The sequence below is a fragment of the Corvus moneduloides genome, chromosome 1 (assembly GCF_009650955.1).
Source record: "Corvus moneduloides isolate bCorMon1 chromosome 1, bCorMon1.pri, whole genome shotgun sequence".
In the NCBI taxonomy this organism is placed as follows: domain Eukaryota; kingdom Metazoa; phylum Chordata; class Aves; order Passeriformes; family Corvidae; genus Corvus; species Corvus moneduloides.
Window position 1 is genome coordinate 111,519,758 of NC_045476.1, and position 27,111 is coordinate 111,546,868.

A 27,111-nucleotide genomic window follows, 5' to 3' on the forward strand; every position below is an offset into this window, starting at 1 on the left:
AAGGCAAACCCTTCAGATTCCACCTGGACTGAATCTGAAAAGACGTTGTGTGGCAGTCCTGGGTTTACTACTATAACATTACCAGTCCTTGGCATGAATCACTCAGTGAAGGCACACAAATAGCATGAGGCAGAAATGTTTTGTTCTGCAGTTTAGGGCAAGAAGCAACCCGGTGTCTTATCCAAAGTAGCAAGCAAAGATGGTTTAGAGTAACATGAAAGAAAAGGATAGCAGGAAGCACAAATACTTTCGATTCTGTCTAAACACTGGTACTGCACAAAGTGCATGCACTCAGTCGCTTCTCAGAGAGTGTAGCAGTGAGGAAGATCTCACAAAGGGCAGTGGAAAAGCTGTCATTCTCTTTTGCTTCCCACTGCTCTGGCAGTGTCACTTCTAGGGTAACTAACAGCCCTGTAAACACTCCCTGGGTGCAGCATGGTCTCATGTCAGCTGGAGTACCTCAGGCCACTGTGCATCCATGCGCACGCAACTGCAAATACCAAGGAGCTAGAAGGAGGAGGAGATTAATGTGCAGACTAATCCAGAATGTTTTTTTCACAATAAAATTGATAAGCCTCTGCCAGTAACTCACATTAAGCCAGATTTATTATTTGTAACACAACAGGATACAGTTAAAACTCCAGGAAATGCACAGGTTCAAGAGCTCCAATGGGGCTTAAATCATTGACCAAGCAAAGAAGAAAACCAAGTAAAATGCATGGGGGATATAAACTTGACAATGTTAGAGGAGTTCTGGCTCTAGAACCACAAATTAGAGTTTTTAGAGAAAAATAAATATTAAAATACTCAGCAGACACAATGAAGCACTGAAACATAAGGGGGCAAGCTTTCTACAGCTTTCAATACATCTTCTAACATTGCCTGCATTTATGATGAAAACAAGAAAGAATACACATTTTTATTTTTGTATCGCTCTAAAGGAGCTTTCCTTTCGACCAGCATGATTATTATCATTAAGAAACTCACAGTATTTGTAGGACTTTCTGAAACACTTCAAAAGACAAAGTCAGTCATTTTGGTTGAATTAAGGTAATAGCCTAAAGAACTGGACCATACTGTCTATTGGAAGGCATCTAATGAAACTACATACATTGCAAGTGTAAGCACTTTAAGGTCCTGATAAAGCAATGGAGGGAGGCAAATACATCTAGAGAGTGAACATGTAAACTAAACAGGAGCTTGAAGCCATGCAATATGTCTTTGAAGTTTTCTTTGTGCTTAGTCTTAAGTGAAGTCCAGCTGTTACTTTCTTCCTTCCTACAATTAATGAATGCTTTTAAGTAAATGTCACCACTCCACCCATTACACTTTTTTCAAAGGCTTCAGGACCTAAGCAAACAAGCATTACTTGACTTATTGGTTTTTCCTTCAGATGTTTTTAACATATATTGAAGGCCATGGCTGAGCTACAAAATATGAATAAGTAAACTCGAATGTATTCATTTACATTTTCGTCATGAATGGTATTCATGACAAAATGTTTTGAACATTGTGCTTAATAGTGTTCACAGTACTGGACTGAAGTAATGTAAAACAACACACTGAACTTTTAAAGCTAAGCAAAACACGACCTTTAAAGTTATTTTATTGAAAAAAATGCATATTCACTGAAGATACTCTTCAGTCTTTTGACAAGAGTGATGAACAACTTCACATTGTCATGAAAATCCTGGATCAGATTCTCAGACTGCAATAAACTGTTACAACCCCATTGGCTTAATTTATCCCTTATGTTTAAATTCAGAACATCATTCTTTGTGGTACTGCTAAGGGTGAAGTTATTACAAATCACAAAACTTCATGAGCAAATGTACACCATTTAAATTTTTCTTGGCAGTTCTGGGTTGGCTGTCTGGCAATTCCAGACTCTCAGCTTGTATTTTTCTGTGCTGTTTTGTACTTTGTGCTACATTGAATCAGTCAGAAGGAACAAAAAAATTTGCTGGAAAATTCTGTAGCCAAATAAAAATCAAGATGTGAACTTAATTCTATTTTTTGCCCCTCAAGTACATTGGTAAAGATTGTATGAGTTACTTTGGAAAGTGTCCCACACTTCCTGAATAGTATGTTCTTTTGTTAATGAGACTGCTTAGAAAGCAGTGTAGATAAAGAATGTGCAATGAATAAAGAAATGGAGAATATCTCAAAGCACTGGGTTTCTATTTTTACCTGAAGAAAAATGGTTATACATCAGCTGGAAACTGATAGAAAGTACACCAACATGGAAACTCTTGTCAATGTCCTGAACAGTCTGGGACTTTATTGTTGATGACTTCAGGCAATTTGAGGCCTCATCTCTAATTCTGTCTCCCTTTCCATCCCTCTGTCTGCAGATGTCCCTGAGCCCTGCTTCTTTCCCTTCCTTTTCCATTTTCCAGAAATCAAGTGCCTCTGAGCTGGGTGAGAGATTTGTGTGGAGGTGTAGCAAGCAGAGAAGTTGAGAAGGGCTCTTTGTGCAGGGAGGGGGTGACACCAATGCAGCACAGGGGGACCAAACACACAAGGCATGGGATGGGCATTGCAGCTGGTGGATGTATTCCCACATGATCCTCCAACAGCATTTGACTGCTGTATTTCCTTATCAGCAGAAGTCACACACCAGCCCCTCTTTCCACTCAGTTCCAAATATTTGTAAAAAGTACAGTCAAAGCAATGAGGACATTTTACATTCTACAAAAAGTAATGACTAAAAAATCCCAAACAGCCAGGCAATATTAACAGAAGTAAATCCTCTTGACTCTGCTGAACCAATAGAAGTTTTGCCGATGTAGTGCACATTTCACCTTCAAGCTTTAAGAAGAAAACTGTATCAGAATAGGCTTTCGACCTACATTTTTGTGGGGAACAATGAAAAATGTATTTCTTGCTAACTCACTCATCTTCTTTTGGTGAAAATTTTAGGCTGTTTCACTCACTTTAAAATTAAAATTAAATTGCAGTATATTATTGATAACCTTTCCTATTCAGGACATCAGTAATTATACAAACATAACTATGTAAACATAAAGCTGAATTTAAATCAAAAGCTGGTAGAAGACTCCTATTGGAGATTGGTCTAGAGAGTTTTCACTTAAAATGTAGATATAAAACTGTGCTGGCAAGAACCTTCTGAGTTGCCAGATGAGTCTAGTAGCATTAGCAGTACTACGAAAAGCCATGGTGAGATGATGGCAAATGTCATCATAAGAAATGACAGAAAAGAGCTAAAAATGAAGACCAGAGGCTAGAATTTGGTGGAGACAAACACAACAGACAGGGAACACCAAACAGGTCATCATAGACCTCTAAAGAGGAGAAATTCCCAGTTTAAGAGGAAACAATGGACAACAAAATCAAATTTAGTTTGTTATTTTCTCAGGTTTTCAATGAATGAAGGAGGAATGAAGAAGTCAAGAGTAAAAAAACAAAGCATTTTCTTATACTTTGGCTATACAGTTCCAATCAGTGGGGTATAAAAGGTTTTCTGTGATCTTAAAGTAATTTCTAGGCTTTTGGTAAAGAGATGGAAAGAACATCTTCATGACAATTTTCAAGGCCACACCCTAGATCTTAAGTGGTAGTTTTCTAATTGTGTCCAAATGTTTGTACTATGTGCGTGTGAAAAACATGACCTTTCTACGTAAGCAGTCAAATGAATTAGTGATGCTTCCAAACCACTAGGACTCCAGTGAGAGCTGGAAATGTTAGACTAAGACACAACTTCTTCACAATACCCACAAAAAAGGCAAATACCAGAACAAGAAAAATCACCTTCTAAATGGGAAAACTAGTACATAATGCACAGCAGCTTTCTGGTTTCCTTCAACAACCATTTTCTTCTCCTGCTTATATGATTTTTGAGGTTTGTCTCAAATATTTCATCCATGAGGACTCTGAGGAAAGCTGTAGCATGCCAGCTATTTCAAAGCTAGGTTTTCAAATATACTGCAGCTCCTGAAGCTCTTAGAGCTACAAAGGCCATTAATATTTACAAAATACAGTGCCTCTCTCTTTAGTACCTCAGTGATGTGAGTAATTCTGAATCCGACAAGCAGCCCTGTTAAAGTCAGCCAAATGACTCCTGTGCATAGAGCTTGACTTTGTTAACTTTTTAAATATTGATGCTGGGGGAATAAGATGTAGCTCCTGGAATTCTCTGAGGAAAAAGAGCTCTTGTTGGGAGGAAGACTTCAAGACTCAGAAGACATTAGAGGGATGGTATTATCTTAGCTTGAAGCATCTTAACATAGGCACAAAATGCCTGTTCACGTTCTCCTGGGAAATAGAAACCTTAGATGGCCCAGAAGTGCACTAGAAATTTCCTCAGCACCTTTTGTAGACATCATGTATTACAAGAAGAAGTTACTTTTGGTTATTTTGACATTTACTGTTTTGTACTGGCTTGTTGTAAGCTCTTTGGGGTTTGCACCAGGTTGTGCTGAGACAATGGAAAGAAGACTTTGGAGAATTGCCTCTTTAAGCTGTGTTGAGTACTTTCCAGCCTGTCACAGCCCGGAGTCTGAACCCAGATACCAAATTATCATGCAGTAGATAACAGCAGAATTTGCTAATTATCAAAACACCCCAACCACTCCCTGTAGCACCTAATTAATTATATAGGCAAGAGCTAATTCATCATATCACAACTCCAAAGGCATCAAATAAAAATTACGGAGGTAGGTGAAATGAGATCTCCAAAATAACACAGATGTTTTGTTACAGAAGAGGGTTAAAAATACAAGCGCTAGTTCGTGATTTAAAGCTATGGTACACCATGAGTGAAACGACTGCTTCTGTAAGTCTTACAGAGCTTGGCTGAAGTTTCTTTCTGAGCTTCGCAAGCCTGTACATATTCTTGGCTAGATAACCACTAAAAAGTAATTAATATTGCTATGCAAACATAGTAAATCATGTCTGGAAGCTCACATGCTCATGTCAGAAGAGTACAACTAAGCTGTTTTTGTGCCCTGTCATTGTGGGTTCCTGCTCCTCTTCCCGCACCTGCCTAGATAAGAGCCATGATCCACGATAGGAGGTGAAGATTCATCAGGCATTCATCCTTCTTTTAATGATTGTGTTAGATCTTTCACTGTGCAGGCACTTTATGAATGTTGTGAAACTGTAATGCTATTCTTCCCATGAGGACACCAAATTACTTATCCATGCTTTTGACATAATGCATCGTGGCTGAACTGCTGCAGCTCTCTCTCTCTCTGGATGATTTCCAATCAAGGGCTATATTTACGTCAGTTACAATTGATTCAAAATGCTTCCACAGGATCTTGAACAGGCTAACACATCTTTGTGAGTTTAATCCAAACCAGATGATATATGGCTTTATAGTAAAACAGGGAATAATCATGCTCGCACCTCTAGTTCTTTGTTTTGAGTTGGTAGCCCAGGTTAATATTCAGCCACTGCTTGGACCAGCATATTTTTTGGACTTTCAGGTGACTACAGATTATGCTTCCAAAAAGGGAGTAAGGCAGGCAGTCATCTAACTCCTATTTTCAGGAAAGACTGAAGGATTCCAGAGCACAAACCCTATGGACTTACAGGGAGAGTAAATGCTCCTGCTGTCAAAGTCAGTTTTGACTTAGGCATTTAAGTCACAGAAGAACTTTTGAAAATTTGCCTTCAACTTTATTATATATCATTACACTCTTAGTCCCTGGAGTTCTTTTTCTGTGGGCATTAATCTTGCCCAGTTTTCTGGGACTTTGACTACCTAAATTCCTTATCTTTTAAATTTGGCTTTGATTAACACAGTGGTTATTTATTCTTTTGCTTGGCAGGAGTTTCTGCAAGACTGCCATAAAGTCAGCCTGTTTGTTTTGTATTCTACTGTTAATCCCTTTTTCCTTTATGACATACATTCACAGTATCCTAAGGGGAAGATTACTATACATTTATACGGATTCGTACTCACACATAAATAAATGTATGCATACACAACAAAGATGGCAGCAAAGGGAGGGAACATTTAGTAATCTCCTAAAAGCCATTGTGAGAAAGTCTAGATAACACATGAAATGGAATGTTTTATACAACACGAAGCAGGGGATCAACATTAATCAGTTGCTAAATGAAAGCATAATTCAAGATAAGAAATGGAACAGAGTTTCTTCAAAGAAGTTGGAATCATTTGGGTGGGAGAAAGTTCTGTCAAATTAAGAGACTGTTATATCATTATGATAACTTACACACTGCTCACCACCTAAGGTTTTCCAAAATAATGCATTTGAGGAGACTTTCTTGTAAGAATTAATTAAAAGAGTTGAAGAAAATACAATATTGCTTTGAGTTGCTAGGTTAATTTTCATCAGAATTTGATCATCATCTTAAAATCTCAACAGTGGAGAATTTGTAGCTATCTAGAAACATCTACATTTCTGTGCCTCACAGAGACTTTCTGAATTAGGAATCACTTTGCAAATTTCCTGGAAAGCCCTGCCTTAAAAAGCCCTACCATCTAAGAGTGAGCTGCCTTTTCATGGCATATACAAGATCACCTTCACTGGGAACAAATAGGAGAAAACCCAGTGATGGGAGATCCTTCAGATTTCTTCCATTCATATGAAAAATGAGTCACAAAATCAGAAAAATGAGCTTGGACAATCATTTATGCTAGTAAACTCTATCTCCCATCCTGATAGAACACCACTGAGACTTGTAATGACACTGTATTTACTGAAGAAACTCTATCGGTGCTAGGAGTATAATCCTCCAGCAGAAATTTCTCAATAATCCCACTGATTTGATTTTCTTTTCCAAACAAATCAACCAACAATCTAGGGAGCAAAAGTCGAATCTCCAGAGATATTAGCTGCCTGGATTTCCTTTCAGCGAGACTTTGTATTTGACAAGGGAAGAAGAAAATAGTTGCTCTTTCATCGTAATCAAATCAATTAAAATCAATTATGTATTTATCATTTTGACCATGATCATCATTTTATGCTGTTCTGCAGCATCTGATGCCATTTCAGACTTCCCTTTGATCCCCAGTATAGGCCTCATGCTGCCCCTACAGAGGGAATAACAGGGTAAGAAATCCTTGAAAAGCTTTCCCCAAGGCAAGGAGTATTATTTCTGCTGATGGTCATGACCTCGGCTCATGATATTTTGCTGCAGGGGGACTTTGGAACCAGAAAGGTTGCGCTGGCCATGTCAGTATGTGCAAACTGTCACAGAGCAAGAACAGCTAGAAGAAACTCCTCAAGCACTCCTGATGTTTACTCTGGAGGTGCTGAGCTGTAAGTCTCATGCCAGCCAGCCAGTGGGAGAGAAATCCCCTGGAATCCTTGTGCAACAGATGAAAGAGCCTGTTTGTGAGTGTTGGGTTGATGGTCTATTGTTTTCATTTAGACTACATAAATAAGCTTCCAGTTTCCTTTAAACTATGTGGACAAGTCCTAGTTTCCAGCTCCCTTGAATTTCTCCAGTTTTCATCACGAGGTAAACAGTTTTAGCTGCTCTTCCCCACCAGTCTCCTGCCACACTGGATTTTTACCTGGTTATCAGTGACAAGCAAACTGAAAGTAGCCATTAGAAAGAGACTGCACTATCTGCAAATCCTTGCCTGCCAAGTGTACAGGACCAAGCCAGATCTGAGCACAATTTGAAAAATGAAGATTAGGGTAACATATTTGTGAATGTAGAAGCCCTTTAGCTCATTTAGCTGTGTAATCTCTATAAATGCATCACTTACATTGTCAGACCTGGCTTTCCTCCCATGGAACAAGTCAGAAGTTTCTTTTTTGTTATAGCTAGGTTTGTATAAAGCTCTTATTGAGCAAGTTAGAATCTGGCCATGACACTGAGCTGAAATCCACGTAATTGATATAAACATCTATATGACATCAGAAGGCAAAAGTTGAAAAAGGCAAATTTCTGACCTCAAATCAAATGAGAGCAAAAATAGGAAAATTTGTGAACAATTCAATTTGAAATGAAGATTCTTCTCCCTCTGGAATATTATTCCAGTGGAACACATTTTTAAACAGAGAAAAATAAAATATTATAACAGAGTATAACTTTCCAGATGCACACCTTATTAATAAAACCTTGAAAGTGTTTATGTTAATAGATTCTTGAGGCACATTTTAATACAGCTTGAGTTAATCAAACCATGCATATGCCCCTCCTGAAGTTGCTTACACTTGCATTGTGTCCAGTTGTTTTTCTACAGTGGATCTTTTTTTTTTTGTCCCCCCTTTCCTGCCTGGTAAAGCTGGAAAATTCCACTAGTGATAACTCTGACAGATCGCTCCCCCTCCTGTCACTCCTTGTTTAAGAAAACAAGAGGGAGAGAACGTGGTCTGAAAGGCTGAGAAACTACTGATTTAGTAAATTCTACAAAGTCTTACCTCAGAGCAGAATAGAGCCTTGGTGTTATCCTTAAAGGAGCAGAGCAGAGTCTTTCCTAAACCCAACTTCTTCATGCTCCCAGTGGCAGTGAGTCCCTCCTCAGCCTATAATCACCGAGTTGCATATTCTGGGAGCTATCTGACAGCCTGTGGCAGGATATTCTGCCTCTAGTCACACAAGGGCTGCGAGAACAAAGAGTGGTGGAGCTTCTGGCCCTTCTGGGAAACAGACTGACACTGCTCCATCACTATTTAAAGAGCAGATGCCTTCAGGATAAATCCTCTTAGTATGTTTTCCTGTTTGTGTCAGAACTTAAACCTTTTATCCGTTTCCTAAGAGGAGAAATAAAAAAGTAATCAGCACTAAGCCGCTCTGTAGCTCAGGAGAGTCCCTGTGGGGTGGCTCAGAAAAAGACAGAGCTGGCCTATGTGTCCTTCTGAAGGGATATGAGACACTGCCATTAGCATAATGCAGAAACTCATACATGGCCAGATGCAAACTGATGAGGCACTCTTTCTGCTCCACCCAGAGGAGAAGCACAGTGTGCAAAGCTAGAGAGGAAGGAGAAGGGAGCCGGCGTACAGCTGTTAAGAAATCAGATATTTATGGGGAAGCCTTTCTTGCTTTCCCTACAGTGGGGGGTCTAGATGAATACTGAAAAAAGCATTCACCAGATTTATATGAATAGTGGCCCAGAATTGGGTTATGGCCACAAGATCAGTGAAGTCTTGAGATGCAGTGATAGTTTTGAGCTGCAGCTGGGGGATGAGGAAACACGCTGTGCAAAATATTCCCTGCCACAGGCAGTTAATGCTGTCAAAGGAGCCCTAAGAAATAACTCTTGAGTTGGTCAAACTTTACTCCCTCCACCAAGCCTTTGTTTATGCATTGAAATGCTTAAACGGGTCTGTCAAATTTACAGCATTCCTGTCATCATTCCTCCAGCCTGAAATACAGGAGGAAAAGCTAACTTGCTGGTTATAAGCTTTTTAATATCCTACACTTCCTCCAAAGACATGGCTAAAACCCTACAGCAGAATAAAGGAAAAAGAAACCCTGTTACTTAATCAGAGAAAGCAAAAAAAAAAAAAGACTGAAACAAAGGAGAGAGAAGGGAAAGGACTTCCTGAATCAGACAGAGATTTCCTAAGGGTCAGAAAAGAGCAAAACCAGAAGTGGTTTGGTTTTACAGTTCATCTTGAAGTTAAATTTGCTATGTGTTTTAAGCTGGACTAAATGTTACCTTTCTTTCTACTGGGAAACTTTTATGATTGCACAAATCCTTGAAAATTTTGAAAACTTCTAGTAATTTACCATTGTCCGTAGGTCTTTTTAGGGACTATGAGGTCATGCTTTAAAGGACAAACTGCAAGGAAGAGCAAACGTGGCTCAGGAATTTGGTAGTGGACTGTGGGGGTGCTCATGCTACAAATCCAGCTGATAGTGGTGGTGACCAAAAACTGCTTGGAAGCTCCTGCTGCTTTGCCTGGAATTAGGAAACGATGCTAGTCCATATCATCCCAGCTTAACACCTCTACAGTGTTACTTTCTACAGACATTCAAAGGCAACCTCTAGGCTGAATAGTCATGAGACTGCCCTCTCTGCTTCCTTCAAGGATGTCATCTCCCTCTTTTTAGTGAAGTGATGTACTGTCCCCACTATTACTCTCCTTGTGTCATATAAATATGGTTTTTGGATTGCCTTCTCCCGAGGTCGGTCTCTGATGAAATTTGTACAGTAATCAGTAACAGTGACTTAGGTTTTCCTAGAAAGTAAGGTGACCTATGGTTGCATTTTGTAAATATGAAATTTTCAAGCCATGTTCCTTGTGGCTCACTGCCTGTGGGGTAAAGAAAAATTTTTTGTGAAGGGAGACGAGGAAACGGAGGTCGTCTCACATGCAGCAATTCACAATGAGTGCATCTTCCCTCCGGCTGCTGTCAGCAATTAAAACACTCCCCATGTTTCAAGAAGTGCTGCATCCTCTCTTTTAATGTTATGTGTTGAACCAGGATGTGTGAGTTAGAATGCTGCTTGCCACAGCCAGCAGAAAGTCACCTCCAAAGAGCAATTCAGCTCACCCATGGCTGAGAGGTCTGTCTTGCAGTCCCATAAAGGGGGAGAACAGTGAGGGGCTCACCAGAGAGCTATTAAATGCTGCAAGCGGATAACTGCTCACTGGACATTAGTACATTTAAAATTAAGGGAAGTGCGACCCTCCAGCTATAGTGTCCTTGCAATTAACATATTTTACCTCCAAATATACAGTATTTTCTGTAGCTAATTTTAAAACAAGCATTTAGGTTTAAAGGCTTGCCATAAAACTGTGTAAATCTGTCTAAACATCATTTTTTGGCCTCACTCTTTCAGGACCAGCACAGTGGTGAGCCCTAATCACATCTCTCCTATGAAAAATAAGGAGTGGTGAACCCATATACACAGGTGTCCCCCTAAAGATCTGCCTGCCCCACATCTTTATTCATATTTGAGAATTCTGTCTTATGGTTTGTACAAAGTAATTCTGAACAAATTCCATATATGGGACATGATGATGGAATATTTCAGCAGATATACTGAATGCCATACCTCCGATAAATACTCACACATGGTTTCACGCTATTCTTTTTCTAAATTTAAATGTAAGGCCAGTCAGTCATAAAAAATTAGCTATGCAAATAACTGATTTTTTTCAGGGCTTTGGCCAAACAAGTAATTGAACAAACTCTTCATTTAAAGTTAATCTGAAACAAAGCCATTTTCTTTTCCTGTATAACTTCGGAAGGAAAATAAACAGTTTGATCTCAGAGGTTTGTTTTACTTTTCTGTTGAAAGTTAAATCCACATAAATTAGGAAAAAAGCAGTTCATTTAGAAGATGTTGAAATGAAATGTTTCAGCTTTTTCTGATTTTTGCCAATTTTTTTCCTTGGCTCAAAACATGCTCTTGTAGGTTATTCTGATCAGCCCAAACTTTCTTTTCCCTTGAAAAAGAAATGTTCCTTTTATTTTGGTTCCACTTCTGAATACAGTCTCCTGTTTTAACAGGTCATGGCTGCCGGGGAATAGCTTTAAGGACTTGTCTAACTGATGTCATATGCCAGGCATGAAAATAAAGCTACAAGGAAGGAACTGGAATAATTATCATTGGATTAATTATTCCACAGAAATTCAACAGACATGATTATAACCATGTGGTGTTTTCTTCTGAAACATGACTGCTCTTTCCACAGTGTCTATATATTGATCTATTCCAGCTGTAGTGAGTAAAATACAGAGGCTCTTCTCCAAGCTGGATTTTACATTAATACTGGGATACATTATGCACACATGCTCCAAATCTGGCTTGTTTCTTGTAGTATAAAAATGGCAATATACTAAAGTTTAATAAGTGATGTATTTGAAAGCAACCATGTAGATAGAAAGAAAATAGTATTTCATGGCCAAGCAGTCCAGACCTGACATCAGCTCCTCAGATGTGACAGAAGATTAAACCTTCTCTTAGGAGATCTCTGAAGATCTGCTTCTTCTGTCTGGGCTTTGGCAGAGGATCTGTGAAATGTTCTACCTACATTCATGATTGATTAATTGTGATCTTACCTCTGCCTAGGAGACCATTAATTTACAGAATAGGGATTTTTCAAAAAAGAATACTTAACCTCAAGACCATTTAGGCATAAAACCAGTCAGGCAAGAGGAGAGGGTTTACAGAGCTATATAAAAGGATTGCAAAACGTCCAGTGCCTATCTACGAAAACTGTGGAACAGAGAAATCCTTGGAGTGCGAGTAGGAAGGGTTTAGTTTGGCAACACCCATGTCCCTCCTCCCAGGAGGCCCACAGGCCACCGAGCTGGGTTTCACAAACACACTGAAGTGGCTTTCTTTATCTGCAGGAGCACTCGGCACACGCTGCGAAGGTCACCTTGACAAATGAACTTGCCTGGCAGAAAAAAACCCTTCTCCACTAGTAAATTAGCAGGAAGGGACTGAGCTTGTTTTGCAGGGCCTACTGCGATAGCCGTAAGCCAGGGCTGTATGTACACTGGAAACAGTGTCTGGAGCTGTGTGAGGGGGGAGCTGGGTTTTGTGCTGAATTCACAAACACAGTTTTTCTCGGGTGGGTCTTTGATCTTTGGACAAACACTATTTCCCCCCTTAGTTTTCAGTCAAATTGTCAAAGGTGACTTCTAACAATATTCTCCAATTAGGTCTTCCAAGAAAAGCCTGTGTTGCTTCTTGTACTAAACAATATCATAGTCAGGCTGTTATTTATCCTGATTCCAAAGATTTACAGAACAGTTCCCTAAGGAAGCCACTTAGTGTCCCTTAGAGGCATAATTTCTTTAAAAGCTTAACCAAGAAGGCCAAAAATGAAAAGCTGACAGTCTGGAAGAAGAGTTACTGACTGAGTAGGACATGAATAACAAACACTCTAAGTCACATGGCAAGAAGAAAAAGAAGAAAGAAGAAAGAAGAAAGAAGAAAGAAGAAAGAAGAAAGAAGAAGAAGAAAATAATTACTTGTTAGTATTGCTGATGTTGCTGATTCATTGTTGTAAGCCATAGTACTGATGACATTGCTGAAGCCGTTTTCACCTGGAAAGAGGGACCTCAGCTGATTGTCTGTAATGTTACCACTTTCTATATTCTCCAGAACCAATTCCTGCCAACAGCCAGACAACAGACTCATAGAACCTCAGAATCACAGAATAGCTTGTGTTGGAAGAGACCTTGAAGATTATCTAGATCAACCCTGAGCCATGTTCCAACCCTCAACCATGAATCCGACCATGCTTAGACCATGAACCCACTGTGCCTTGAAGAGGCTTTTCTATGTATAGTTTGGATTACTCCTCAAAAGAAGTGAAATTCTGGTCCTTAAAAGCAATCTTTTTTTTTCTGATCTTCCCCCCTTTTGCTTTTTCTCATCCCAAACCATCTTTCAAACTAGTTTTTCTTTTACTTCATCTACTTGATGTTGCTCCATGTCTTTGACGCACAGGGAAATGCTAGGGGTAGGGTTCCTGCAGTCTAAAATGATTGCCTGCCTCTCTACTCCAAAACAAGAATATTCATAACATATGATGTGGGCTGAGGGTTCAAAGATTATTATAAAGAGTATAGAAAACCCAGGATGCATGACATCAAGAGCTGAAGGATTACTGCAGCTTGAGCAAAAACAGAGGAACATTGTTTAAACCCAAACAAAGCCAAACAATGGGTAAAAGCCCTGGCTTACTGATTGCCAAATGTAAGACATTTATTCTCCTTCCTCCCTTAGATGTTAACCAAGTACTTCTGCGCTAACTACAGCTAAACCACTGTAATGTATCAAGATATTTTTATATTAACAGATGTTCTTCACGAACGTAACTTCAGAAGTAACTGCCAGATTCCTATTTGGCCAATAACTTTTATTTTAAGAACTGGGGTGGGTTTCTGCCGAGTTTCTAATGATCGCTTTGCTTCTCCTTAAAGGCACGGATTTAATTTGGAGAAAATACCTTACTAGTTTCACTTATTAGGCAATGTTAATTTAATCAGCAGTATTACTTGAGCAGGATAGTAAATCATGAAATGTGTTCCAGTAAAAGGACTTTAAAAAATCCCTAACTAAACAGGTATCACATCTGAAAATTCTGTTGGACATAAATAGACAAAGTAAAAAAGAAGTTTTTGCTTTCTGTATACAATTATGACTCTGAATATGTTCAATACATTACAAATTGCCCATCTCCAAACAGAAACAGAAATATACATAAGTTTCTTTAAACAGAAACATACATAAGCCAAAGACATATCTAATTACAATGTATACCATAAATATTAGGTTAGTCTAAGATTTTTCTAACTATTTGACATGAAAGCAGAACTGGGCTTGCCAGCGAGGCAGAATTTGACATGCCTCTCTTGTACAATGCAGTGAAATAGAGGATAGGGCAAAACAAACTTCTATTACCAAGTTTAAAAGAAAGAATCTACGTTACCCATTCCATCACAGACATTTCAACATAAAAATAAAATTATAAGATATTTGAAAATATTAGTATGAGATTAAAAAAAAAGTAGATAAAATACTATTACCACTGCCATAGGGCATTAACTGCAGTTGAGGCCACCGATCTCTTTTCCTGACTTCAACCCAGAGACCCAGAGCCCACCACGATCAGCACTTGGCACACCCAGTGCAGCCAAACTCATGTCAGTGCCACCTAAGAAACAAAGACCATGGCTAGTACTGCTGAAAGTGGTGTTTTCCCTTTAATTGTGCAGGTCTGAATGGCTGAAGGTACTGGAGACTCAGGCTGGCAAAGGCACTGGGAAATGGGCATGCTCCTTGTCAAACGCAAATGCCTTCCCAAGTCTGAATGGGGTTCCTGCATGCTTTCAAGATCAAGGCTTTCCTCAACATCGAGAAATCTCTGGCTTCAACAGCACTGTCCAAACAAGATATACCTGGACCCATGGTTTCCATGAACAGAGATAGATAGATAGATGGATAGATGGATAGATGGATAGATGGATAGATGGATAGACAGATAGATAGATAGCACTTCAGGACAGCTTTTCTTTCCCAGTCCCTCTCACAGTTGCACAAACCCAGCTGGGAGGCTTGAAGAGGACACCAGCCATGTGACAATGTCACAGGTTTCATGGAGTCCTACAAGATGATTATCTGACAGTTATTTCCTCTTGCAACACTGTTGCAGCAAAGCTCTTCAGCTCCCTGTTGTTCACGTAACAGCTGCTACTGATCCCAGCACCAATGGTTTCATTGGTCATTGGCAGATCTTTTTTGCACCGGCAAGGCAGAAGATAATTGTTGATTCAAACTAATAGAAAGTTCTGGATCGAAGAGGCAGAAAATTCAAGATATTTTATAAAAGATGGTGTTTCAAAAAGGCTTTTGTGGCGACATTGCCAACACTGCAGTAACACTCTCCTTTGCCAGCTGATGTAATTACAGGCAGTTGGTGTTCGGATGGTCCAATGGACAAGTGTTTCACAAGACCTCCTAAGAGCTGAGAGGGCCACTTATGTCTTACAGGACACGAGCTGGTAACTTAGTGGTGGGTTATGGCTGATGGGGAGAAGCACGTGTTGTAAAGGGGAGGCAGTGAAATCTGGCAATGTCACCCACACAGGATACATACAAGCACTAACTGATAAAGATGCCCCTTACTCCCTGCCCCACCAACATCTGGTTGGGGGTGCAGAAGACCTGCCAGGAATTCCCATGAGAATCCATTTCTTGATAGGGCTGCAGTGCTGTGTCTAGTATTCTGGACAAATTCCAGCATACACCCAGCTCTGTTTACAGTGCTCATGAAATTTCAGTCTGCTGCTTATGTCACCCGTGCTTACTGTATCTGTTTCCATGTGCTGTGAAAATGTTGCTGTGTATTAATATTATTATTATAATAATAACAGTAATTATTATTATTAATTGGCGGTGTGAGTCAGAGGCAAAAACCTCCTGCTTGCTGTCCTTTGTACTAGCTACCCTGAAAATTACTATTCACCATCAGGAGCCTGCAGCCCACCTGTGCCCATGCAGAGTGCTGTGCTCCCTAGCCATGTCCTGATCGCACTTCAGGCAGAAAATGTCATTTTATATCCCTAAGATAGCTACATTTCAGTGATAGAATTGCTTCTTTCTCACTAGATACACTCAGAAAGTTAGGGGTATAAGAAAAGCACAGCAGTAACAACAAAAAGTCAGAGATGTTCCCATACTCAATTACATGGCAATTTTAAAGCTGCCTTCTTGGGCCCTATGAGGCATAGTGCTCTGGTCCAGTGAAGAATGATTTCTAGCCTCAGAGGGTATAGACATATGTAGATTTAATCCAATCAGTGATCCAGGACTACACTTTTGTCTTTTTCAGGCCCTAGGCTTATCTTATATCTGAGGAAAAGAGGTAAGTATTTCCTTTATTTTTGTCTCTCTTTCTGGCTGGCTGTTTAGAGATTATATCAGCTATTTGAAGACAGACGGACATTTGCAATGCTGGTAAAAATTTGTAGTAGAAGTGGAAGTGGAGAGTGGAGCAGGGGGCAGAGGAGCAGACATGGTGTTCCTGGAGAGTGTGTTTTTCCACATGGCTAAAAATGCTCGGTGTCTGCACTTCAGCAACACAGCTGATGCACTGCACGTGACAAACACCCCCCCCCAAATACACACACACACCCACACGCATGCATGGATGCACAAATGTGTGCAGAGCACAGGAGAGACCACACCACAGTGAGTGTGTACACCTCAAGGATTTTTAAAGCATTAAGGATCAGCTGATAGAGGAATTACACAGCCTGACCCTGAAACTAAAACCTTGAGCAGATTTGCCACGACAGCAAAAAGCATCTCTGCTTGTTTCATCATTCCTTTCTCACCACGGTCCTCAGACTAGTTACAAATCTGGCTACAAGATTTGAAAATTTGCTTAGTAATTGTAATTTACAGCAGCTCTTCACAAAGATTCACTATTATTGGAAAGAGATGGAAGCTGTGTGCACGGAGGTTGCACATCATGTTGACAGCCAGGGTTGGAGTTATCGACTTGAGATGTTTAATGTAGTGCGTGCTGTCAGACACACCATGAATTCTGGTTTACTAGGGATTTCTTTGATTTGATTTAACAGCTTATTGCCCCTTTGGAGTATATGCTGACTATGCCCGAGAATTTATTACACACTCTCCTTTTTGCTCTATAGCTGAAGTTTTTCACTGGCTGAGCAAAAGGAGTTTTGAATAACTCTAGGCAGCACCTCAGCTCAAGCAAAAATATTGTCCCCTGGAGTTTCCTCAGAAGCCAGTGGTCTATTCTGGAGTTTCCACTGTGGGCAACCAGTGGTCTAATCCTCCTTGGAACTGACTATTCAGAAGAAAAAGTATGGGTGTTGGAGTGGAGTGGAAAAGGAAAAATCTCACTTAGAAGTGCCAGGAGTCAGAGCTGGAAAGAGTTTTTCTGACAAACCAGAAAAATTAAGCAAGGTCTGATTCCTTTGAGGTGCTCAGCACACTGGCCACGATCCAGTAAAGCACTTAGACATTAAGTGTGCTCTGGAGAGTGCTGTAGGGAACAGCCTGAGCACTAAGTACCCGGCAGGATCAAGCTCCAAATAGGGACCAGACATAAACCAGATGGCATTATGTCAGCTTTGCCATATTAATAAGTTATTTTGTTTGCATTTTAATCTCTCTCTCCTTTTCTCTCCATTTTTGCTTTGCCTTTTCTATAAAAAAATTCATGTGTACTTGCAGAGGAAGGAAGGTACTGAAATTGCCCCTTATCACCTTTTCTCAAGTATGGAGTTAAAGCAAGAGTTGGGAAAGCAGCTGCTTGTTTTTAACTTCAACTTAAATCATCAGTACTTGGAAAAGGACCATCAGGAGTCTGGAGCTGCTGAAGGAAGGAAAATGCTGACTCTGTCCTCTAATGAGCTCTCCAAACATGTGTTGAGTGTGCTATTGCACTTGAGAGAATCAGTGCCTGCATCAGAGGTTATTTTAATGCCTTGAGGTTTTTTGGGGATGGGGGCAGGTAGGATGGCTGAGCTGGAAAAATGGAAGGCAGCTTTCTGCCTGTTTGTAAACTGGGTTCAAAGTGAACTGAAGTGAGAATGCTGCCATGCAGTGCTCAGCACTCACGCATCCACTGAGGTCACCTGCCAGGAGGCAGAAGGAAAAAAATCAAGTTCTAGTTGCTGCTTTGTTTTTTCAAACAAGCTCACGGCTTTCCACTTTTTTTCTTTCCAGCACAGTTACAACTATGTCCAGAACTTCCTCAGACTTGTGATTTGTGCAGATGCCAGTTTTTTACATGGATGCTTTTGAAATTGAGCACTGCCCAACTGGAAGCTGTCCTAGCTGGAGCCACTTTGCTGCAGGGAGGACACGGTCTCCAGCCGAGGTGGGACACGTGCTTCTTTCTCTGCACTGCTGGCACTGCTGACTCTCAAGACAGAGCACCCTGGGCTCAAGTCTGAGGCTCAGAGCTTGGATTAGGGCAAGCCAGCTGGCTGCCAGGCAGGTTAGGAGTATTTTTGCACAGGCTGCAAGTCATCGCTTTGTTGGAGCTGTGCGTGTGTGTGGGTTGTGCAGTGAGACTTAAGAGGAAATTTCTGTGATCATTTTAGCATCCAGGCAACTGGAAAAGGAGCTGATGGAGGCGCCAGACCTTTGCTTTCATGCCTGCATTAATCTTCTCCTGGCCTTGGAGAGAAATTTTAGATGAATTTAACACGTGTTCTCAGAGCTTTCATTCTCAAAGTTATTTGTGCTGTGGATCCTGACCTGATGAATGATAATGCCAGTGAATTGGCCAATATAAATTAAACTTCACTGGATAATAATTTTAGTGAGGATTCCTGCTGCTGTGTCGTTATGTAAGGAGCTGACAGTTGACTACCACAGCCTAGAACTTTTGAGAAACAGATTTTCCTATCTCAAAAGCTAGTGGTGGGGACTGGAGAAAGCAGTAATGCCTCTTTATTTTATATCTATATATCACCCAAGAAAAATATTTTCTTAGGTGTAGTTATGGAGTTCTTTTGGTCCAGGGAAAGGAGTTTCAGATGAATATAATTATAAGAGTTAAGACAAATAATGTTATTGCTACTGCTGGAGAAGTTCCTAATTAGCAACCGAGCTATATTAACTGTCATGTGAAAGTTTAGTCCATGGCAAATGTGGCATAATTCAGAGTAATTCTGTCATGAAAGAAGTAAAAGCCTAGTTAAGTTACTTTTTATTAGCCATGCACTAAGAGCAAGTCCCCAAGTGGTTATAAAAGCTCACAGTGTAAGTGGCAGCTTATTTGTCATCACAACTTGGTTGTGATTTTGAGCCCTAATAGACTAGGAAAGAATGCAAGTAGTTTGGGGATAGTTGACTACCAGACAGTATGGACATGGTGGGAATATGACGAGAACTTTTGATCAAACAAGGAACAAACTAAAACCAAGGCATTTTGCTTTTGTTAACTGACGAGTCTGCTAGAGTGCCCTCCAGGAAATGCCCACATAGATGTTATAGCTCCAGGAGGTACGAGTGTATGGGCAGGTTTTTCTTTGGTTCTCCTACACTTGCTGTCCATAGATTTGCCATAGAGCTGCAGTTCTGAACGTTGTCAGGTAAAGTTTTCTGGCCTCACTGTAACACTTTGAGGCAATGATACTAGCTGGGAAAATAGTCAGGAGAACCCCAGAGCACCCCCCGGCACATCCCACAGTCAAGCTTAGAAATCACCTGAGTTTGTCCGTCAGGAGCAACTGGACAATACAGTTAACTGTCCATTTGTGAAAAAAGTACAACCCAACAGTTTTGTATAGAACATTTCTAAATGAAACAGGATATGACTAATAATGTGTCAATCAAGCCTAGCAAACCTTGCAGGAAACACGGGGCAAGTGCTACTCAGAATAAATTTGTGATAAAGTTTGTGTCCAATGAAAATTAGAAAGCCACAGCAACTGAGAGGAGCCACAGAGTTGCTCTCATTAGTTATCTTGTCAACAAGATTGAACCAGCCCATACAACAAAAAATGTTCAAAGTACTTAGAAATATAGTAAATCAGAAAATACAGTAAATCATAAAATTTTCTATGGCACAGACAGTACATGTGCCTAAGTCAAGGCTTTCCACTCAAGATATTATCTGATTGCTTTTTTCATGAAAAATAAACTAATTTCATTTTTGTTAGGCAAACACTGGATAGTAGCATGAGGTCACAGCTAACCAAGAAGCTACTCACTTATCATAATTTCCAGGGAAGCAGGACTTTCCTATTTACATATTGTATAGGATAGCAGTCAAAACTCAAATACAGAATAGTAAATCATTTGACCTTGGGGCATTTCAAGGGTTGCATCAAAGAAATGTACAGACCTGACCTTGCAAAAAACTTCTGCCATCACACCTGCTACAAAATGTGTATTTTTGTATGCTTTCTTTGTGAAAATGCCCAGTTATGTGTGTTTCAGCTACTTCTTCAGACTTCTGAGTAACAATTTCAACAATCCCTATTCAATATTCTAGTCACAAGCTTTCTTTTCCACATAATCCGATCACAGAACTTTTCAACAACTTTGATTTCAAAAAGTGCATGATTAAATCAGTAATTTAAGTAAACCACCACATCAAAACAAAACACTAAATTCAAGAATAACCTTCAGCTAAAGAATTCTCATGAGCTTTCATCTACTTTCATCATGGTTTTAGTCTATCCTTCACTTTACTACTTAGTAATGGAAAAGTGTATCTATGCCACAAGACCTCTTCTAATGCTGTCAAATATTACCCATTTTCAAAGAATGACTAGCCAGGTTTTTGTTGACAACAAGGCAAAAGTGAAAAAATCCCTCAACTACATAGCAAGAGGCATTTGCATGATAGTTGTTAAAGTAGATCTTAGGATGTTTTCTTTTTTACTTATGTACTTCTTATTTTGTTAACTAATTGCCACTTTACCATTAAATTTTGAGGTTTTTTCCTAAGTTCCTTTAGATTCTTTTAATTATTGGAAATTTTCTTGGTTAAGGTTCGGATGCGCAACGTATTTTTTTAATTTTATCTTTACATAAGATATACTTTTTGAATATACATATAAGACGACATAAATCTCCACCAATCTTCTGATCTTACACACTTAAAAATTATATAGATAGATATTTCTATTTATTTCAATTGATGTCTATAATCAGAATCAATTGAATTCATTTCTAGAAGATACATAATCACCCACAAAAACCAAAATACCTTCCCTGTTCTTAAAATCTACAGGACTCATTCCAAAACCACAGAAGACTAACTCAGCAAAAGTCAAAAGTAATACCAAAAGCACACAGACTATCATAGGTAGGAGAAAAAAATCCCACAACCAATACTTACAGAATTTCTTAAAATCTAGCTGTTTCTTTCAAGCTGCAGGCCAGAGGACAGCTGTGTATGAGGCAGAGACACAAACAGTGCATCCTTTGTTACCTGTTCACAAGACTATTTGAAGTCCACTAAAAAGCAAACTTCTCTTACAAAAAGACAAAATAAGATGAAGGAAAAACACATAGGTGATTTTGCATCAGCCCTTTTGCTTTCTGCACAGCAATTGTCATGAAGATTGCAAAGTAGAATATTTTTTTTCTGTTAGTATCGGTCACTTTGAGTTTTTATAGCTGCTTGGAGATCTGCATCATTGTATTTGATTTCAGCTAATCAAGCATACAAATGAACAGGAATGCAGACACACAGCACTGTAAAAAAACAAAGAAGGAAGTTTTTTCAAACAAAATCCCCTTATTAGGCAGTGGTTCCAGTGATGCAATCAGAATAGGAAGGAAAGTCTGTGTTGCTTCATTGTTTTGTTTGGATTTTGGAGTCCAGTGCTAACTTGTGATATTTCCATTTGTAAGTATATTTCTCTGAGAGCCATCCAAAAAAGTGACTGTGATGAATCTAAAAGGAAAAATATCCCATTGAACTTGCTAAGTTTTTCCATCATGAGTGACCATTACAGAATTGCCACACTCAATTATCTTTCCTGTGTTGCTCAGTAGCTTTTGGCTAAGTTTACTGTTTTTCACCAAAGTCCAAAGTGGATTCAATAGAAATGTAATTTCAGAGAAATTCAACAACTGATTCATCCCTGTGTGGAATTTAGGAGTTTCTAAACAAGAGAATGGAATGAATAGGATAAATGACAAAAAGAACTGCAACATGTATTGAAGATGCAGAGTTAGTCGCAGAATGCTGACACAGGACATCTTCAGAGGCAAGCCCAATGCCTACTGTCACCAGGAGGAGTTCTAGATCTGACTTTCAGAGTGGTGAGATGTCAATTACATTTGTAATCCAAAGATTCAGCTCTCTATAGCCTTCACGGTTCAACAGTAAAAACAAACTCTTCTCCAGAGTGACTTATCTGATCAGCCCATCATAGCACCTCACTCTAAACAGGATTTTCCAGGTGTCATGTACAGAGCACTGCGTTGTCTCTCTGGCTTTAGATATCATGGTTTAGGTGTGAGAAAGGACACCAGTGGCAGAAATGTCAGCTCAAGCAAACAGGAATTTTCCTTATGTCTCCCAAATATAAAATGCACAACAGCAGTCTTGCAAAGTGAGCAAACTCTTTTAATCAAATATAAAATTGAAATTGAAGATTAAGAGATTTCCTCCCCTTCTATAAGAATATGTCACTCCTCTCACTGTATGTAAGGATGTGTAGTTCATTGCTTATCCCTGAGATCTACTCATTGCTTTCAAGTGATCTTCAGGAAATGATAAGTTTGGTCTGCTATAATCACATCATAGGGCATTATTCATTTTATAGGTAGTTAAAAATTACAGAAAAGTGGTATTATGTTTTTAACTAAATATAGAGCATAGAAAAGTACAGAAAAATAAATACTGAGCTTATTATCTTCAGCTATACCAGTTGCTTAAGTATACTGACGTCAGTGAATGTTTTAAGACCCTGTGAAGATGGCCAAAGCCATAAATATGTATTTTCTCTAAAGATACCAGAAAAACTCTTCCCACTGTTTATGATTTTCCTGGTTTTTTATGGTACTCGGTGCAAACTGCTGTACTTCATTTCAAAGATGAACCCCATACTAAGTTTGAATTTATTCAAAGTCTTCAAAGGTTGTCTATCAAATGTTATTGCTATGTCCAGGGAATTCATGGGATATGGCTATTTGTGGGCTTTAGGGTGGCCCACAGATGTGTATCATGTCAGCATTTGGGTCATTCCTATTGTTGCACAGCCTGAGGTCCCCTTAGTTTGTACGAAATATAAAATCTATCCCAGTGATGGAAACTTGTCACCAATAGTCTCAAAGGAGGTAACTTAATCTAGCCATCCACTCCACTGATATAATTAGGAATGCACTTTGTCAGCCTTTGAGGGTTTAACTACAGCTGGCTGGGTTCAAGGCAGTCTCAGAAACCAATCTGTTCTTAGTAACACCATCTCCTTCACAAAATTACAGACATACTTTCAGCAGATATACCCAGCTGACTGCTGAATGATGTTTTTCCACCCACTTTTTCAGTGGTCAGTGTCTTTTTTGGTGTAACGGAAGGACTGGATCAATGCCACGAAATGATTCAGAAACCAAAGGCTGAACTGACAGCTGAAGAATAAAGGTTATAAACCTTATTTACAGTGTTTGAATGTGGATCAATGAAATTTCTGAACATCATCATATTTCTGATCCAGCTGATGAAATTTAATTAGAAAGGAGATTCTAATAGATATTCAGATGCTGACTGGCCTTCGTCTTGTTTAAGAAAGAAAAGACTTTTTAAGGTCTATTGTTCCAGAAAATCAGAACTCTACTCTTCAGATGGATTACCTAAGTTAAAGGGAAAAAATCTAACCTAACAAAAATGTATAATCTTCTTTAAATTTATTCATCAGAACTAGCTCTGGAACCCTGCTGTACCCTTGATTGTTCTGCTGGAGTCTACAGGGATTCAGATGATGAATACTTTCATACTGTTGTCAATAAGATTTTCTAAGAATATCACAAGCAGCACTCCTTTTTCATGCTCTTTTCCCTGGTAGGAACCTGATTTGCACAAAAGAACAAGATATTCTGCTATGGTTCAGGTAAGTTGAGTAAAGCTTCCCCTCTAGGATGCAATGTATTTGAGAAAAATGCGGTGTAACTTTATACTTGTTTATGTACCTAAACCTGAAAATACCCAGCCTAACCTATTAATCAGCAGAGTGGCCTGTTCAGAAAAACACATACCCTTTTTTTTTTTAACCTTATCAGTCCTGAAGCATTAGTTTAAACACTTTGAATTCCAGCCCTCAAGTTTCCTACAGTCGTGTCAGTGGGCTGGACACAGGCTCCCCAGGGCCAGAAGCGCTGCAGCTGAGGTAGCACGTCACCATGGCTGTTTTTTGGCTTGGGCAAAGCTCTGTGCTAACGTGGCCATACAGCTCCTGGACACAGGCAGAGGGAGGTCAGATTTGCTTGCAGCCACCCCATAAAAGTATGTTCTGAATTCCTGTGTGTGCAATCATTATGTGGTAATCTTGATATCCACTAAAGCCATGGATTTATTACCTTGCTGTTAAACCATATGATGTCAGATTGAACCTCTTTGGTTTTACATTTTTTTTTCATTGCTTTATTTGGTTCTTTTTTGCCTGTAATGCAGATGTTCAGTAGAATACAGATATCACAGCTGGGCCTTAAATACTGTAGTGCACAAAATCCAGTGTCCTGTGTCTGAGAGCAAAAAAAACCAAGACTGTGAAATAAAAAAGCAATACACATCTCTCTTACTTCAGTAAGTTTCATGTAAGTAGGAGAAGATAACCTCTGAAAATTACAACTTAACTGTATCTTTTAGAATTCTTGTTAGCACTAATAGTGTTAATTATAGGCATCCTTGTTATCCACATGAATATCATACCCCATGTTTGAATCTGGAAAGAGAAAATGAGCCTCCAAGGACATCCTATGACAATAAACTCCATGTGCAAATGGACGATTACTTAAAACTAGTGACTCATTGTTGCATGACATATAAGGCAATTAACTGCAGATTTACTTGTGTTCATGTAGACTGAAGCAAGCTGGTTTGGTTTGCGTGATCTTACTGCATTGTTGAGTGTGGCACAGTTAACTTCAGGGCAGGGCTAGCTAAATCTTATACAACAAGTTCAGTAGTTAAAAAAAGGCATAAGAGATGGAGCCCATTAAGGGTGAAATGCATTTTGACCACACAAAATAGTTGCAGAATCAATGTCTCTCCCAAAAATATGTGGTGTGCTTCGTAAACACAGAATATGGAGGTCCCATATGATGAAAAAGGCTTTTCAAAAATTGATGTAGTAGGTTCTCTTGTTTGTTTATTTTTAATTGCTACTCTTTGTCAGAGGTAACAGATGGCTTAAACAAATATGCTTGAAGAAAATTCCAGTTAATATTTGACTTTTGGAACATGTAATTCTGTTAGCCACATACTCTGAATCATCAATGACATGTGGGTAACTTTAAGATTCATGCTCCATCTATGGTCTTGCATATATTTTACATACACAGGTAAATTAGAATAAATGAATACTTCCAGAAAATTCACATTACCAGTAATGCTAGATTCTCATGGGTTAATTGCTTTTTCTAATTGAAAGAAAGGAGGGAAGAAAGCAAGCAAGCAAGACAGCATCAAAGGATTGAAGCAGATCACTGGAGCTTACAGTGAAATGCAACCTCTGGGTGGCAGATGTAAGAAGGACCTTACATGAGGCAGACACTATTGTTTCAGCAGGTGACAAAAGGTTCCCATGTATTTAAAAGAGTTCTTTCCTTTGCTTGGAAGGCTGTCCTGGCTTCCTTCTTCCTACCCTCTCTCCAAAAGTGAGCACTTACAATGTGAAATCCTGCTGCAGTTTGAGTACAAAGGCTTCCCTTGTCTCTGTTCATCAGGAAAAACTCACTGTTTCCTTTCACTTCCTTGCACATGCATGATATGGGCACCATCTGGCCCAGAAATGGCCAAGGACAGCCAAGCTTGGAAAACAACTTCAGAGAATGCCCTAAGGCCCTAGGCTTCCCTGCTCCATGTTTCACCTGTATTTACACCAAAGATTTTATAATAATCTCTGATACATCCAGACAAATATTTAGAACTCAAGTTTTCAAAATATTTTTGAGTAAAGGAGGGAAGTATTGCAAAAAGAAGATAGGCCTAGTCACCGTTATGTTTTAATTATCTAAGACTTCATACTGATGTCCTATTCTGCAAGAATGCTGTTGAAGAAGTCAGCCTGACCTGAGACAGGAGATAGCATAATCAGATCATGCCCTGTAAGCAAAGTTATTGACAAAAAGATGTGAGTTCTGATGACTTGAAAAAACCTCCATTACTACACCTAAGTGTCCATTAACTCAGTCCACATGTATAAACAACGCTCATAGCCCACTTGATGTTTCCCTGCATGATTTATAATTGACCTTTTTTTAAAATTAGAATTAAAAAAAAGACTAAGTCATGCTATAACTATCCAGTTCTTGTTCTTACACTAAGGTTAACCTTAAAAATGCACTATGCACGAAATCACTTCTAAATTCCCTCTTGCCCACTAGGTATGATCATCACTGGGCCAAATAACAAGGTTGGGTGTTATTTTGTTCTGAGTTTTCATTAGCAAGAGAAAGAGAAACTGAGGGTGAGGAGGCTCTCCACTGCCATACCTGTACTTTGCATTGACTAACTCAGAGTCTGGCCATCTGCAGACTCTGCAGGAGTGTAGTTAGCAAGGAACCTACAATTCCATGAGTCAAATTCAGGCCTTTATACATTTATTATGCCCTTCTCAAGTCTGAACATTTGGAAGCTAGGGATTTTTTTATTAGCTCTAGTAAAATATGAAGACTTACAGCTCTAGAGCTTCTTCCATCTCTGCTAGTAAACTGTGAGAGTGACCTGATGTCTGACATCCTGAGGTTTCATGCACAGGTGTTTAGAACACAGTTCCCTGGCTCGTCTCTTGCTTTACTTGTCTTTCATCTGGTAAATGATGTCAACACAGCTGGACTTCCACATCTGATACCTGTTCTCCTCTGTCTCTCTCTGGTATACACTTGTTCTCCTCTGTCTCTCTCTGGTAGGGCTCTTCTACCCTCCACAAAAAGCCTTATGGTCATTATTTTGCTCATCATCTGCTCAGAGGACCTTCTGCAACCAAGAGCTTTTAAAAAAAGGCTTGTATAGTCCTCAGGTG

General features: G+C 39.4%; 1 protein-coding gene across 6 annotated transcripts in view; it reads right to left on the reverse strand.

Annotated features, from left to right (window-relative positions):
• Positions 1-27,111, reverse strand: part of ARHGAP28 (Rho GTPase activating protein 28) — a 77,221-nt gene that overhangs the window by 43,075 nt on the left and 7,035 nt on the right. For 2 of the 6 annotated variants that reach the window (XM_032122335.1, XM_032122317.1), the window contains exon 1: positions 8,367-8,601. The exons of the other annotated variants lie outside the window; for them this stretch is intronic. The gene's annotated coding sequence lies outside the window, so the exon portion shown is untranslated. Of the gene's footprint in view, positions 1-8,366; positions 8,602-27,111 lie in introns of those variants that run through there. 6 annotated transcript variants of the gene reach the window in all.